This window comes from Heterodontus francisci, chromosome 1 (assembly GCF_036365525.1).
Source record: "Heterodontus francisci isolate sHetFra1 chromosome 1, sHetFra1.hap1, whole genome shotgun sequence".
NCBI lineage: Eukaryota > Metazoa > Chordata > Chondrichthyes > Heterodontiformes > Heterodontidae > Heterodontus > Heterodontus francisci.
In genome coordinates, this window is record NC_090371.1 from 113,311,901 (window position 1) to 113,323,887 (window position 11,987).

Genomic DNA, 11,987 nt, shown 5'->3' on the forward strand with positions numbered 1-11,987 from the left:
AAATGAGCCAATTGAATCTTTGCAATCTAGTTAACAGATTAAGATTTTTTTAAATTGACCTCATTCTCAACTGTCAACATTGAGACTTGAGCATGTGCGTTTGTCTTTTGTTGAACTATTGAGATTTGTGGTCCAGTAACCACAACACTCACCATTTCCAGTAATTACATCAATAGTGCGAATTTGTTTTTCTTGTGAAAAGGTGCCTGGTTGGGATGATGTCTAAGGAAGATAATGCCATATAGTTTTCTTGGACCGTGTCTCAATGGCACGAAGGCAAAACATAATTTCTGGTAGTTCAGTGACACTATTAAATTTGAAGGGCCGTGAGTTCAAATAATTCCACAGTATTCCTTTTCATGTTATGTATTGAGTCCACCTGCGTCAACTCTTTCTGAAGGTGGGGAGGTCTCGGTGCGAAACTTTTTTTCTAGACTCAATAGTAAAGCCCAAGTAGCACATTGCTGTGGGAAATGCAGGCAAAAGTACATGAAGCCTGGAAAGAACTTTGCCTGGATTTTCTCCACACTACATATTAAAGTTTTTTTTTTAAGTTTTTTTTTTTTTGTCCATGCTTTTGTTTTAACCTACGAATCCAAGAAGTGTTTAGTTCTCTTTTTAGAAAGACATTTTCTACAAGCAATGTTTACTTCGAGTTAAATCTCTATTCTACCTTTGACTTAAGCCATAAAAGTTGGTTGAGCTTTCAAGTAAATGTACTAAATCTTACCAAACTGCTAACAAAGCAGTTGTATGGCAACTTGAAAATTTCAAGTTTTTGTACAATTCCCTTTTAAAACACTGATTTCACCCTTGAGTTTAAACCTGATCATTGCAAGTTTTTTTAACTTCCTTAAAGTTATGCTTCAACCAAGTTGCTGTTGATTATTAGAACTTAGTAATGTGTAAAACTGATTTTTTAAAAATGTAGCATTTTCTATGCTATCATTCTGTTCTCCTGTGGCATTCACTGAGATTAATATTAACCTGTTCACCAAAATTTTTAACTAGAATTTAGTCGATTTTGGGTTTAGAACTCCAGCAAATCCCTTTCCAAAACACACACATTACTTGAGAAATATCTAAGGAGAAAGTCTTTGAGCCATTGTCCTCATTTCACAAACTTGTAATTATCGTAAGTGTATTTTACCAGTTCACCTATTCCATCTCTTAAAAAGTCTGCACTTGGTATGATCTCAAAGGAACTAGCAGAATTCCAAACTTGTATCAACTAACAATTGTGCTTGTCTAATAATGCTCAACTTGGTTACAAATGGGATATTGGGTTCATTTAACTGCCTAATGGGAAGACACTTGCAGCATCTAAATGCTTAAACTAAAGCAATTTGTATTCAGTTATTTTTCCTTGCATTGAAAGGACATATTCCTTTTTAAAGTAATGTCACTGACAGAAGCTTGGTCAAACTGTTGGGTTTTAGGAAGGGCCTTTTTTAAAGGGGAGGCAGGCAAATGTTTTTGGGGTGATTTCAAGTCTAGGGCCGAGGAGGTTGAAGGCACAGCTGCCAGTGGTGGCAAGGGAAGCCACTAAAATCAGTACCAGAGATTTGGGGTTTGGTGACTGATGAAGCTGAGATCATGGTAGCATTGTAACATGAAATGTGCAGGCTTGTAAGGAAAGGGATGATGTGAGGATTTAGGCAGCAGTGATTTAGATTAGCTTAATTTAGATTGAAATCTTGCCAAAGACCATTGGAATGGTAGAATCTGGAGATGATGAGGGTTTGACAGCAGGTGTGCTGTGCTAGAGAGTGGGGCACACAGGTGAAAATAAGAATGTGGAGCCAGGAGGAGTCCAGTTGATGCAAGGTGTCAACCGTCTAGTTTAGCCTGAAGTGACTGTAGAGACTTGAAGTTGATAGGAAGGTACCAGAGTTTGTGGTGGCTGAAGACTATGCATTTGGTCTTGATTGTTTAGCTGGTGGAAATTGTGACTTATCCAAAACTGAATATCAAATCAGCACTCTAGACAGTACTGAGTAGAGAGATGAGTGGAGCTGGTTGTCAGTGCACATGTGAAAGCTTGCCCTATATCGATGGATAATGTTTGGGGGTAGCATTTAGACTAAGGCTGGGCCAAGGATAATTTTTTAAGGTTACACCAAAGATGGCTGCGTGGAGTTATAGGGAAGAGAAGGTTTTGCTACAGATCTAGGTGCTATAATCTGATTATGGGCAAGGGCTGAATCCTTGCTGAGCTTGACAATCTAGGATAGATGAACAAGAATTGTGTGGCCATCTGTCAAAAGCTGCTGAGTGATCAATGCACCACAGTAATGTTTTGAGAATGATCATGATTTCTTGTTTGACACCATTTTTATGAAGGGATAGGAAGGTTCAAACAATGTTGCAGGTGTTGAAGGCACAGATTTGGTAAGGTGCACATGTGGGCAGTAGTTTGCAAGGACGGAGCTGTTAAGGTTGAGTTTGTTTTGAGGGGCATGATGACTGCAGTTTTGAATGGGAGCATAACAGTGAGTCGTTTAAATGTCAGTTGAGGGCTGGGAAAGGGTACTGCGTAGTCAGTTTAATGGGAATGCTGTCAGGGAGCAGGAAGTTGGGGGTGGGGGGGGGGAAAGAAATGGAAATCTCTGCATGGTGGAAGGTAGTGGAAATTACGTATGGAGGGTTCGGGGTAGGATGTTGCAAGCTGGTAGCAAAATGGAAGGGGCTGTAAGCATTAAACATTTAAACTGATATTACTTTTTGTCTTGTAATCCACAACCAATAAAACATAACTGTTTCTGAACATAGCTGGAACTTAAAGGGTGTGTTTCTAATTTGGAAGGTGATAAAATAGGTAATGGAAAATTAGTCAACCATTATAATCTGGTCTTGGCTCTGCTGTCACTTTTTACAATGTGCTTGAGGCTGTTGACATGAAAAATAAGATGAACCCTGGACCAAGTTGAAGAATTACTCAACAAAATTTCATGTTTTAAGACTTAGTATAACAATTAAACTAAAAGAAATCCCCATTAGCTGAATAGTACTTTAAAAGCAGCTGATACCTTTCTTTGTAATTTGGGGTGTTTTCTTTACTTATACAAGTGTGGTGTAAGGTTTTACTTGTTACACAGTCCTCTTTGGCAAAACCTTTGTGGTTAAAAGCCCCAAATTTCTCTCCGCAATGATTTGGATCTCCCAGACCTCGTCAGAAATCATGTCCTCTTTGCTCACTTCTTCAAGCACTTTCAAACTGGACATCAGTGAATAAGGTGATTCCTGGTGATTCTGCTGGTCGTTTTCTCCACAAGCTTCAAGTCTTAGCCTTTTGCTGTATCAGGCTTCCGAGAGCAAGTTCGCACGCAACCACTGGCTCCCTTCTTTACAGCCTGTCTGCCTTCAGAAAATCTGTTAAATGTATCTGGACTCTATAGTCAACAGCTTATTGTCCTGTTCCAATGTGCAGTGTCCAGAAGTCTAATTTCATACAGCCACCTGGGGCTGTCACTGTTCCTGGGTGTTTAACTGCTGCTTGGTCCATTCGCATCTTCAGAATTACTGACTCTCCCCAACATTATGACCCAAAAGTCTGGGAGGGCGAAACCCATTGTTCAAGTGTTACCCCTGCAGTATCTTTTTTTTTTATTTTAAGAAAAATCTGATTTTCTTGTCCTTTAGCAGAGTGGATGTAAGGTCACCAGGCCTTCTGCGCTCTTTTTTTAAGAATTAAAACACAATCCTGTTAAACTCCGTGTTCATAACACAACTTTCTTTCGTTCCCCTTCCCTGTTGTCTCAGACTTTCTGCTTTTTAAAATTTAACATTTTGCTTAAAAAAAAAAAGCAAGGCAAATGCTACAAAAGTGGTAATCAGAAGTCTTTTACTCTTTTTGAAAACTTGAGTTTTACTGTTGGCTTTTGAAATTCTTGACTATCTTCACTCCAAAATTTGAAAATGTTTGAGCTGCAATTACTAGAAGTTCAAGGAAATGTTCTTTGGTATCCCAAATTAGGGGCGGGCAACATTTGGCATTTCCCGTGATGCCCACATTTCATGAACAAACAATTAAAAAAAACGAACTGATATTGGTGCATGCTTAGTAATTGGGTACATGGCACACAATGGATATGTAATTCATGTTCATCTCTGCACATCTGGGTAAAAATAGGAAGTCCAAACCCAGGCTTTTGGAAGTGGTTGAGGTCTGCAAGAAAAAACTCTAATGCATTTTAAAGATGACTAATTTTGTCTCTTTAATAAATGTAAAACTATGTCCCTATGCTGTTTCTGAAAATTTGGTTAAATCCTAATTTTTGATATGTAGTTAGAGGGAATAAATGTTTACATAATGCAACAAAGTGAGAAATCTGTCAAGACTTTTTTAATTACAACTGTAGATATAGTATTAAAAAAAAATGTCCAAAGGTAATGGTAAGAAAGTGTGCACAAATTTGAGATTAAATGTTTCCAAGCAAGATGGTGACTGCTTTTAAAATGTTTGGTTTGATTTCTCAATTTTCTTAGTTTTTTTTCTATTCAGTATTTGCTCAATAAAGCAGACTAATTAGAATGAAATATGGGCTGCCTTGTACGAAGATATCACATGTCAAGGTTTTAGTTAGTTAGAAGTTGCAAGCCAGTTGAATGACTGACCAACTGGATTTGAATTGGGTTACTGGGATAAGTTGGATTACAGCCAAATATGTAATGACGCACCATTGACCTGATGCCTATGCTAAATATGGCCATGCAGTTTCCTTCCTCTAAGGCTGGTGGGAGGTCTTTTAGAAAAACCAAAGAGAAATAGGATCCTGTTCTTGCATGCCAGCTGTGTTAATGTTTTATGTGCTTCAATTGGGGAAAAGTTAGCAAATTAAGGCTACATTCTGCCATAGAAGTTGAATGTCTCCAATAAAATCGATTGTGTTGTCAACTACATTTTAACTGCCCTGTGTGAAATTCCCAAACTGCAGTTCATTGACGCATGAGGGTTGCCATGCCTACTCTTGTGGATTTCAAAGATATAAGTATCTTTGCAGAATTTGAGAGTCGTGGATTATGACTTATTGCTTGGATGGCAATAACAGTGTCAGCCAAATGTTTTTGTATGTAGTAATATAATGTAATTTTATTCCTGGATCTCGAGCAAAGTATTTCTCAACCTCATTCTTTTAGATGGGAAAAGGAACAAGAGATTGGAAAAATGATATTTGGGGAATGAATCTAACTTGTACCTAGACCAAGAGTGAAAATCACATTTTGAAAGAAAATTGAGTGTCTTGTGCTCAAATTGTGAATGCATACATGACCATGAATAGTAAGTGGGGCTTTTGGAGTAAATTCCTAAGATTTGCAGTGGTCTAGTATTGCTGTTTGTGAACTCATTAAGTGGTGGGGGTGGTTTATTCTCTCCCCTCTAAACTCGCTGCGAGGAGAGCATTTAGTGGGGTGGGATGGAGTTTGGGAGGTGTGACCCCACGACCTTCCCATTTCCGCTGAGAAATCGACCATTCAAAGGCACTTGGTGCCTCGTCGAGAGACCCACCATTGGGAAGGGGAATTTGACCCACAGAGCCCCGCCCTTGTTGCTGACCCCTCCAGACAGACTCACCTGGTGGCTTGGGTGCTGTGATGATTCTGGGCCTCTGCTGGGTGCATTACTAGCAGAAGACACTGTGGTGGCGCTGCTCAGTAAGAGTTGCCGGCCTCTGGCTGACAGCTCTGTGGGCAGGACTTGCATCGGTGGTGTCCTTAATCCTGGGGAAGGCCTGTCGTCGCTGTCCACTTCAGTGCCTAACTGACATAATGCAGCAGGCCTTCCCAGAGGAGGTGATGCAGGGCTCTTGCCAGTTCTTCAGTCAGTGGCCAAGACCCCTGTCACCTACATAAATCCCTCCCCCCCCCCCCCTTAATATTCCAACCACAGTGTGTCGTGATTAACATTATACAAAGTATGTATGATTATGCTAATAGTTATTTTTCTTTTAAGTTGCTGAAGGTCAAGTGTTCTAATGTTTGCTTTGAAAGAAATCCATTCTACTTCAGTCTCTAATGGGATGTGTGGCTCAGCTTATTCTTTTTGTTAAAGTTGGTGGTAGAAAACAAAATTTACTTAATTAGATGTGTCCTCTGCTTTTTAACTTTTTGTGTGGGATACTGGTTTTCAGAAATTGAATCCACTAACTTTAAACAGTTAATGCTGGTTGGCTGAACCTCCAGAACACATCTGCTCAACTAAGTTGAAATCTACAAATGTCTGTCTTGTCTAATATTTTTAAATCTAAAAGGACTTTTATGGAATGAGATTTTAAACGTAGTACTCCATGTTCCTGCCCCAAAATGCAGTGCCTTTTTAAATGTGATGACTTATGCAGGGGTGCAGATCCATGTGTGTTGGGAACCCTCTGTTACCTTGCTCAAGTGGTAATGCTTGGTATCAGTAGAAAATTTGGTTGAAGTGAGTGTTGTATGATTGCCTTTGAGTGATGTCCCTTTAAGATCTTAGTATGCGAATGAGCCAAGTACCAGGACATAATCATCTGACTCAAAGCCAGAGTCACTCCAACTGTAACACCTTAAGAAAAGTTCTATAAATAGTTTGCTCTGTACTGTATATAACTTGGCTGTAATAAACCTGTTAGATATTCAATGAACTGGACTCCATGCATCTCATTTATGTTGCATTGGATAAAAAGAACTCATTATATGGTGGCAGCTGTGGTGAAAACATGATGTAAGATTCAAGACCACAGGTACAACAGCTTTGAAAACTACCCTTCTTACAGCCAAAAGAGAGCAAGTTCAAAAATATTGGCCCAAAAAGAAAGAAACTGCTTCCAGATGTAGAAGATGGAGCACAGAATGATCAGCTGCAAATTAATTCCTGGGATCAGGTGAGTCATTCTGCTGATGGTTGAGGAATCCTAATTTGAAAGAAAAATGAGCTTTGAAATGTTGAAGAAATTTTTTTCCAAAGGCTCCACGCGAGGAAAAAAAAATGGGTTCCCCTCTCAGGCCGATCAAGGTCAGTGCTATTACAGGAGGCGTCCAATAGCAAAAAGTGCATAAAAACCCGATCACCACAGAATTTCCATTCACAGCCAAAGTTTTATATAAAAAAAAAATTAACCCACTCGAGTGTGAAGAACATAAACTCTTGCAAAAAAAAAAGCAATTGAACTGCCTATTGAGCAGCTGTGTAAACAGGCAAGCTTAAGTGCTGCAAGCAAAATAAACACTGCAAAACCCCTACCACCACCACCAATCAAAGCAGCCAGTCTATAACCGTTTCTTAAAGGGGAAACCACACAGTCATGGAACAAGACTTGAAGTAAGTTTTAAGCAAAAGAACAGCAAAAAGATGGATATCAAATTTCCCAGTATGAACGGGAAAGCCATTGCTTTCCTATCTGAGTTCAAACTTTTCAAACAAAGAATGCAGTTATGCTTCACAGACCAAGTGATTGTAGAACCAGAGAAGCAAGTTCTTAAAAATACTGATAGGTGGAAATGACATTATACAGAAATAATACCTCCTGGCTATCTGAAGAGGACCAGAAAGATCCTGCAAAGAAGTTGTAAATGCTAGAAGATCAGCTTCTGGTAAGAGTTAATTTTAGAATTCACTGCCTGGAATTGATCTACAGGCAACAGCCACAGGAGGCAATAGATCAATTTTAGTAGATGCTGTGGTAAAGGCAACAAATGCATCTTATATTTTCAGAAACTGAGCTGTCGGAGCATCTAATGGAGCTGGTGATTGTCTCAACACCCATTGAAGTGTTTCAGAAGGATCTCCTTGTGGGGGGCGGGGGTGGTAGGAAGCATGGTCACAGCATTGATGCGCTGCTAGAAGATGGCAGGAAATACCAAGCTTATTGTAGCTGGACATCAGGATCTGCCAGCAGTATCGGCACGATAACCAGTTCGCAAAAAGCAAGCAAGTTGTGTGGTTTATCCCACTCACTGCAAAGCTGTCCTGTATTTCAAGACCTGTGCAAGGCATGCAGTGCACAAGGATACTGGGCCTGCCTATGCAAGAAATCTGGTTCCAAAGACGCAACCAGAAGTCATAGGGCGCGCACGCGACAGGCGCAGCAACAGGGCAACAGCAGCAAGGAGAGCATCAGAGACCTGTGTAAATGCAAGCCGATACAAAGTCCACAGCAAACAGGCCTGAGAAGACTGAGTGGAGTGATTCTCAACCAGATGCACAGGTATTTCACATGGTGGACCTGACTCCTTGTGTTGAAGTCAAAAAAAAAACTAGAAGCTTTTGCTACCATTAACATGTGCCCAAGGAAAGTTGGCAGGCACTTGGTTAAGATTGACGCAGGAGCTAGTGCAAATATCTTAGCAGTCTGAATGTGCCAGGGTCATTGGCAGTTGTCAGTTGTATCATTGTATGCAGATAACTTGGAAAACAATGGGTCACCCATCCCTTGCAGTGGCGCACTACCAATGCAATGCAGCTGTGACGAGTCAGCCTGGAAACCACTAACATTCTTCCTGTTAGACATGAGCGGACCAGCAGTGGCAGGACTACCAGTGTGTAAGGACCTCAATCATAATTATCCATAAGATCACCAAGGTACCAATTACAGTTGAAGAGACCAAGGGTTCCCACATTGAGTCAGACTACGACTTAAAACAAATGTACACGGATAGGTTCAATGCCATAGATGATTTCAAAGGCAGTGCTGCACTGCACCTCTGGGATGCAATTCCGTCATTTGACCCTGCCAGAAAGTGCAGTGTGCATGCACAAGAAAAACTTGAGTTAGATGACCTGGAATACACAATGACATTATCCATCGTTTGCATTGCACAGACGGTGCAGCTCAATTACGTGGATGTAGCAATCATGGTATGTCAATCTGAGGCATCTAAACATCTCCCTAAAGAGATGCCCCCACAAGATTTCCGACAGGAATTGCGTTCACGAGTGTCAAATTCTTCAAGTTGGATGCAAAATATGAATAATAGGTTGGTATGCCTAGCTAAAGAATCTCAAGAAATCACCACCTTGAGAACACCATTTGGAAGATGCTGCTTTGAGAGACCACCCTTTTGTCTTATCTGTCAGTCAAGATCGGTTTCAGCAGCTTTTTGACAGAATTGCAGAAAACTTGCCTGGCTGAATATGCATTGCCGATGACATTGTGGTAATGGGCAAAACCAGAAAAAAACATGATCAAAATCTCCGATGGCAGTAGATCGTTGTGAAGGGCTTGTTTTTAACCAGAAGTGCCAGGTGACTGTAAATCAGATCAACATCTTCGGCTCCATCTATTCCAGTTGTGGAATCTGTCCTGACACAGGTAAGATTGAAGATGTAAGGCATATGCCTATCCCACAAGACAAGGAAGACCTCCAGCGATGTCTTGGATTTTTCAACTGCTTGGCATCATATATTCCAAATTTTTCAGACAAAGCATCATTGAGAGCACTGTTAAAGACGAATCATTTGTACGGCAGGAGGGACCATCAGTGTATGTTTGAGAGACTCAAACAAGCACTATCAGCAGAAACCTGTACCCTGCAGTATGACAAGTCAAGGAAGAAGACGGCCCTGGGAAGTTGCTCCAAAAGGCTAGATGCAGGATGGCAAGCCAATTGTATTTGAATCCAAATGTTTATCCTTGGCACAATCCAATTACTCAAACATGAGCGTGAAACATTTACTACTGTGTCCGTGTACGGACACATTACCGACCCCTGGACCAAACACCATGTTAACATGTGATGACTGACAGATGAACAAGCTACGTGTGTGTGTGTGTGTGTGTGTTGCTGGCTAGACCAGCATTTATTGCCGATCCCTAATTGCCCTTGATGGTCGTGAGCTGCCTTCTTGAAGTGCTGCAGTCCTTGGGGCTTAAGTACATGGGCAATTCCAGGATGTTGACCCAGTGACAATGCATACGTGTCAAAATTGCCAATTGATTTGGGCTTTTTTGAATGGGTTGCGGGGGTTGGAGGAAAAATTGATAATGTTTTGACTGTGCTGATATTGATTGAATAATCCACTTAGCTGATGGTTGGCAACAGTGTCAAAGGTCTGAATGGATAAGGCAGTAATTAGCCATTTATCAACTTGAATGTTAAGGAGGCACCATAGGTTTGATCAAGGAATGAGCCAGAGAATGGCAGAAAATAAGGTGAGCGGCAGAGAAAAAAATTGGGAATGCATAGCGGAGAAGTAAAACATGTTGGGAGATGTATAAATTAACTGAATTATTGGTAAAATAAACGATGGTACAGTAGAGGAGGTAGAATTTTGCATAAGTACTTAAAGTTCCAAACTGTGGGCGTTGTCAACAAGGACTTTCTTTTAGAATAAGCTACTAAGAATTGTAAGCTGTTTAGTGAAGGCAACCTTCCTTCTTATTGGGAGGGTTAAGTAAAGATCTTTCACGGAGAAAGTGACGTTTTGATTTTGGCTTGACTTACCACGTGAAGCTGAATATTCCCATTAAAGGTTGGGAGGGAAGTTTCTAGTTGGAAATGGGGATCCAATTCACCTAGAGGATAAAACTTTTAAGAGGCTATTTTCACTATTGTGACGTGAAGAAAAGAAAAATCTTGTCATTTAAAACATGCTGTAATGGAATGCTATTTGGCCTGAGATGTTTTGCACTAGAGTGCTAATCTAGTTTTCTTGACCATTCTAGAGATGTTGAAACTTCATTTTAGAAAAACCTTCCTATATTAAGCGGGCCACTAATGAAAACGCTTGTATTTTCTAACAATTATAGTGTTCAGCCAAAAGATCACGTTTGGAAGTATTGAGCCAGCAACTTTTCCACTCAATTACTGCTGTTTTAAAAATGCTGTGCTCAATATTGAGCTGTTATTTGTATCACTTTATAGTATAAAGTTGAAGAGGTTGCAAAAATTCAGTTTCTTGGATGTTTACCTTTTAGCTTTTATGGTTGGGTGTGCTGGACTTGAATTAAATGCAGATGCAAAAGCTGGCTTGATCAGTCAGCAGTTTTTATTCAAACTTCATGTGTTTAGTTTGCCAAAGTAAAGCTCTCCAAATGCAGGATTCAAACTGTCCTGTCAAAATAGTTCCAAAGATTTGTGAAAAGTACACATAATTTGATGGGTTAGGATGGCGCAAGACAAAATTTATTTGAGACTAGTGTAGAGTCCAGAAGAGGGGTGAGTAGTTACAGCAGGATAATAGATGGGGAAGGAAGTATTGAAAATCTAGCAATGGTGGGAAGGCTTATTCCAAACATTTTCTGCGAGATTTCATGGTCAATGGCAAAGCAAGTGTTTGCTGCTGCAAGAAATGGAGTCAGAGATACAGCACTGAAACAGGCCCTTCGGCCCACCGAGTCTGTGCTGACCATCAACCACCCATTTATATTAATCCCATATTCCCTACCACATCCCCACCTTCCCTCAATTCTCCTCCCACCTACCTACACTAGGGACAATTTACAATGGCCAATTTACCTATCAACCAGCAAGTCTTTGGCTGTGGGAGGAAACCGGAGCTCCTGGCGGAAACCCACACTGTCACAGGGAGAACTTGCAAACTCCACACAGGCAGTACCCAGAACTGAACCTGGGTTGCTGGAGCTGTGAGGCTGCAGTGCTAACCACTGCGCCACTGTGCCGCTCTGATCTCCAAACTGTGCAGAGAGCTCTTTTCATTGCTCTTTTCCCAATGTTTGAGTCTGGCACCAAGTCAAAGGGATTTCCAGGCATCCAGCACCCGTGATGTCAAGAAGCAGCCAATCAGACAGCAAACCAGGAAGTTAAAAAAAAAATCCTCAACATTTAAAAAAAAAATTTATAACTTTACACACAAAATAAATGTCGCGTGCACATGGGGTTAAAGTTAAACTAGAACATCCAACTTCTAAGAAAAAACTAACTGGAGTTTATGGAATTTTTGGCATTGGCTTAGAAAAGCTTGTTATGTTTGTTCAACAGCCTCATTGAAAATAATTAAGAAAATTGCACAGTTTTAAAAATCCAGTTACAATTCATTCAAAGATGTAACTTTT

At 40.4% G+C, this 11,987-nt stretch overlaps 1 protein-coding gene across 6 annotated transcripts in view; it reads left to right on the plus strand.

The window, feature by feature from the left end:
* The window catches only part of mtus1b (microtubule associated tumor suppressor 1b), a 230,389-nt gene that overhangs the window by 18,707 nt on the left and 199,695 nt on the right, over nt 1-11,987 (plus strand). The window contains exon 1 of one of the 6 annotated variants that reach the window (XM_068034600.1): nt 5,122-5,281. The exons of 4 other annotated variants lie outside the window; for them this stretch is intronic. The gene's annotated coding sequence lies outside the window, so the exon portion shown is untranslated. Of the gene's footprint in view, nt 1-5,121; nt 5,282-6,837; nt 6,858-11,987 lie in introns of those variants that run through there. One more of the 6 variants, XM_068034607.1, reaches the window with a different exon arrangement.